The sequence below is a fragment of the Pollicipes pollicipes genome, unplaced genomic scaffold, assembly GCF_011947565.3.
Source record: "Pollicipes pollicipes isolate AB1234 unplaced genomic scaffold, Ppol_2.1 Scaffold_5724;HRSCAF=6776_pilon_pilon_pilon, whole genome shotgun sequence".
NCBI lineage: Eukaryota > Metazoa > Arthropoda > Thecostraca > Pollicipedomorpha > Pollicipedidae > Pollicipes > Pollicipes pollicipes.
The window spans coordinates 14,561,944-14,567,405 of NW_023596746.1; positions in this window are offsets into that span (position 1 = coordinate 14,561,944).

The window sequence follows — 5,462 nt, forward strand, 5'->3', positions numbered from 1 at the left end:
CTTTTTTCGACTGTCAATGATCCCTCCATCCTTCCATCACACTCTCTGCCCTTCGTTCGCACTCAGGCTCTGCCCCATCCTCATCCCTCTGCCCCTGTTATTTCTCCTGCTCGGACTATGCTTCCTGGTGCAGATCAGGGTGCCCTGCTTCTGACTTTGTTGCACGAGTGGTTTCACTTTAGTTATAACCTGGGGTCACATAACAATAATACGGGTCTGTCCATTGCATAACACTTGATTTGGCATGGAACCAAACTGTTAAACCTTGCTAAAAGAACGTAAGCATTTCAGCTTGCAGGCCTTTTAAACGCCATGCAGCACAGTGTGATGGGTTATTGCGCTCTGCAGCGCACGAAATGCGCTAACATGAAGCGGTTTTGTCTTTCAGGCCCGTTTTTTAACAAGGCGCTTATGCCAAACATTCATGGTCATGATTGGTTTTTCTGTCATTTTTTCCAGTTTCCCATCGTGTCATAATTTCTTGCAGCACCATCGCTTATCTCCATAAAAACCATGGCCACTCAGCAACCTAACGCACGGACTACCAGCTCAATCCCACGGCAAAGTCTATGGAAGAGAGTGAAATGGCCGAGCTGGGTGGGAGCGCGGCCGCTGGCAGCGCTGACCCACTACGCTGGCCGGGCCGGCCGGCGCCGGACGGGTCCGGCCGGCTCCCCGCCGCCCGTCCACGAGTTTCTCGGGCCCTGCAGGCTGCCGCAGCGAGAGGCCGCCAGCCGGGCGCCAACAGTCGGTCGTCAGCGGGGCTTTCTTCGAGCGGCGCGGCCGGTGGGCGGAGGCCCATTTTTGCCGCGGCCGGCGTCCCGTCGTGGTCGGCTTGGCCTGCGCCGTCGCGCGTAAGACACGCGGCCGGTAGAAAACCGTTCACGCTGCGATAAGGCTCATTCACGGCGTGGCGAGACCGCTCACGGCCGTGATTATGGCCGGTCCGCCCCGCCAGCTCACGGCCGAACAGATGGCCTGCCGGTCAGCCAGAGGTGGCCTGATAAATCGGCACGGATCGCGGGTCAGCGGCGGCCGCCGAGCGCTGGCACAGCTGCGCCGCCTCCCGCGACGCACAGCACCGCAGGCCTGCCGGCGCCGCCGCTCCAACGCCGCAGCCTGCCAGCAGGCAGCACAGCCGGTCTCAGGCGGCGTGCTGCTCTCGTTCGTGGCCGGCGGTTTATTGTCCACCAGATGGTCTCTGGGCGCTTGTTATCATTTATCGGTGGAAGATCGGTAAGGTAGCCGATTTTGAGGCTTGTCAAGTAGCATCATACCAGCAGATTAGGAGATTTCCCAGATGCAACATGGCTGAGATGATGGGTTACAGTAGCATTCTCTGGTCACATGTGGGACCATTTTGACAAAGGCTTGTGACGTCGCTGACAGTATTTGGAGATGGAGCGGCTCGTGATTAGACCAGTCATCTGCCCCCGTTCCAGATCTGGCTGATGAAGTTAGAAGAGACTCGTTATTGATGGATATGGGATACTGAACGCATGCTCGACCCAGGATTTATTGAACTTCTCTTTGATACCTGACCCAATATGATATTTCTGGGAAATCGGTCGCCAACCAGTCGATCTGTTCACAACTGACCGACTTTAGGACAAGACCTGACCGATTTGCGCTCAACATTCGCAGCCTTTTCCGGAATCAACCTGCCGCCCCATGTGTGGCGTGCACCGCGAAGGTGTCCCGTAATTCGTTGGTCGGTTTCCCGCATCCAGAGGCCCTTGCTCGCAGCCACAGCTCGGACGTCAGAGTGACAGGCTGGAATCGCCATCCGGGCCAAGGAATTAATCAAGGAAAATAATCTGGATGCCGGTGTTCCGGACGTCCTACAGCACGTAACGCCGTACTAGCCCATTTGTCAAGCCGAACACTGCGGACAGCGGCTGATAGAGCAATTGCGGACCTCTGTTGAGTTGTTCATACGGCCGCCACACCCGAACCACTGCACTGGGCGCGGTTGTAAACAGCCGGCGATCAGCTGAGAGCCCGAGGCGCGTAACGGCACGAGTCAGCTGTTGATCGTGAACAGCTGACCGGCGGCGACGTCAGCTGACTGGCTCGGGCGGCCGGAGAGAGTTCACCGCGCACGCGGCGGCCGGACTTGGACGGTCTCGGGCGGGCCTCAGGCGGCGGCGGAGATAGCAGCGCGGTTGGGAGAGCTGGAAGGAGAGATGTTGCGGAGGGTCGTGCGCTGTGTGCAGGACGTGGCAGCTTGACGCGGGGCGCAGAAATAGCTGCGTGAGTGGAGAGAGTCAAGTTTGTTTTGTTACAAATGCACCCTGCTTCCCCATTCACTGCGATAGCCCGCATCCCGCTGTTCGGTCCGTCTCAGCAGGAGAATGGTGTTGTTCGGTCCGTCTCAGCGGCAGTATAGTGTTGTTCTGTCAGCCTCGTCAGCGGGAGTATGGTTGTTGTTCGGTTAGTCTCAGCGGGAGTATGGTGTTGTCTGTCAGTCTCGTCAGCGGGGAGTATGGTCGTGTTCGGTCAGTCTCAGCGGGAGTATGGTCGTGTTCGGTCAGTCTCACCAGCGGGAGTCTGATGCTGTTCGGTCAGCCTCAGCGGGAGTATGATGCTGTTCGGTCAGTCTCAGCGGGAGTATTGATGTGTTCGGTCAGTCTCAACGGGAGTATGTGTTGTTCTGGTCAGTATCGTCAGCGGGAGTATGGTGTTGTTCTGTCCGTCTCAAGCGGAGTATAGCGTTGTTCTGTCAGCCTCGTCAGCGGGAGTATGGTGTGTTCGGTTCGTCTCAACGGGAGTTGGTGTTGTCGGTCAGTCTCGTCAGCGGGGAGTATGGTCGTGTTCGGTCAGTCTGCGGGAGTATGGTCGTGTTCGGTCAGTCATCAGCGGGAGTATGGTCGTGTTCGGTCAGTTCACCAGCGGGAGTCCGATGCTGTTCGGTCAGCCTCAGCGGGAGTATGACGCTGTTTTTTCTACCACAATTAAGTTCCTCACATCGGTGGGATTGTATACCACAAATACTAGACGATGCTAAAGGACCCCAAAAGACCGCTGAGCAATATTCCCCTACACTGGTCGAGCACATTTCAATTCCTATCGTGGCTAGAGTTTAACGCCGGACTGGGAGATGATTTGATCACCGCGTGCCGGAAAACACGCACGTTACGCAGTCTTGAAGGAAAGGCAAAACGAACTTGAATAGTGGTATGGTGCTGTAAATGAAGCATCCTAATTGTTCCAGCTACAGCTGATGTATTGTACGTTCTCGGTCCACTACCAACGCTTGTTATAACCACTTCCACCGTCGATTTTTGGAGCAGTTTTGCATGCAACTGGATACGGCCATACAATGTGTTGATCTTCTCTGTTCCTCGCACGCTTTAAGACACGCATATTTTGATAGGGTCATTACATGATAGCGTGATAGCGTCGTTACGTGACATTTTCATGATAGCATTATAGCGTCATTTTATAGTATTTTCTTTACTGATTACTGCACTCCAAGACTGACAATTTGGTTGGCAATTTGAGAGACAATTTTAATGAATTAAGCTGCTACAGCCCCTATATTAGTGCAGCATCATACCGTGAATCAATCAACCTTTTTAACACTTGGTATGATTAAGTTTCGATTTGAAATGAAGAGAGAATCTAAGCCTGGCTCGGCCTGGGCGACGAAAGTACGTCCCCTTCATGTCTCCCCGGGCTAGGCCAAAAAACAAAAACAAAAGGTGAAAAAGAAGCAAAATTGCGGAATGGACCACGCGGAACTTTTATCAAGTTTTATGTATCCATGCTGCACTAGGGGGAAATTTAAAGTCCCAATCAGGTCGTTGTGAGACGAAAGACGTGGAAATAAGCAAATCTGACCAGGTAGCTACGCTTGACTAATGGAGTTAGACAGCTTTGGGAATCCTAACGAAATGATCTGGTCGATGCATTGTAAGTCCCTCGTCATGATAACTCAGCGCTGGCAGAAGGTGCCTGATGCAACGCTCGATGGCCGATTCACAAATCACACCGATCGGAAGCTGTTTGGACCACAGTTTGGCCAAAGATGGCAATTTGAGACGAATAAAATCGATGATAATTGCATTGATCTTCAGGGTCCCTGCTGCCAAAGCAATGTGGAAAACCTTAAATATTTTGGATGAACATTGGCTACAGGACAATACACGCCTGAGTACCATGCATCATGAGTATCATGTATCATGAGTATCATGTATCATGAGTATCATGTATCATGAGTATCATGTATCATGAGTATCATGTATCATGAGTATCATGTATCATGAGTATCATGTATCATGAGTATCATGAGCCTCGGGCTCGGCCCAGACGGGTCATATGAGAGACTGGTTCCAAAAAGTGTCATCCCCCACTTCCCAGCCGATTGCTGGCAAGCCTATGGGCTGGGTACTGTTGAGGTCGCGTAGTGTTCTGACAGCGGGCATTTACCCACATTGTGAATTGTTTTTACTCGTTTGGGTCTGCTGCGGTTGACGATATTTTACAACCGATACTTAAAACGTTCCAAACGGGTGGGACCCAGGTTTGGGCTGAAACATCCTTGACGGACTGCAGTGAACGCCTCATAGATCTGCACCGCTTTCAATCTGTGTTGTGCAGTTTTTGATGAAATCGACGGCTTTTGAGCTTCTTTCTCTTCCACTCATCTTCTTTCCTCGCGTCGGCTTGGTTTTCTGAGCAGTGAAAGCTGTTTTAAAATTACATTGGCTCAGCAAAATCACACTTAGTCAAGCGGTTTGTATGTGAATGCTTTCAAATTACATCACCGTTTAAGAGTCGCATTTCGCTTTAGTGAACACGCGTGATGATTGATCAGGGGCTGCCAGACATAAAGTCTAGGAGGTATGACGGCCGGTCCAGGTTGTATCGGATGGAGCCAAGCCGCTCAGCTGACATTGTTTTCCCAGTGTTCAACGAAGACCAGCCTGGTCTGTGGTCTCGTTTGGAAACAAATCCAAATGAATCCACTTCATCTGCCAGCATGGGCAGGCTTTGCCAGGTGAACCTCGAGCTGATTTTCAGAGCGCATTATTTATGGATAGGCGCAGGAATCGACCTCGGAAGGCCTGAGAAATTAAACAAGTTTTAACCTGTGTCATAACATTTATGAAAGATAGGCTTACCATGCCCATCTGAAAACTCATTTAAATGCGTTTTCAACGTCGCTGGTTTGATTTGCTGACGGGATTTGCGTGTAATACATACACCATGCCAATCCACATAAGACGTATGTAATCCCAGGCCCGTCCCAGCCCGCGCAGGGCGTTGGCAACTGACTTGCATTGACACTGCAGCACCACCTCAAATGCGCTGCCTGATCGCTTGCAGCAGCTTGGTTTATAGTTATTTCGGTACCTAGGTATCCTGGGGTGGTTTTCTACATAGTTTTGGGAGAGGATTCCTTCCGCCTAACTTCCGTGCCAGTTTACACCTCCCTAATTCCTTGTTTAAGTTTTGGT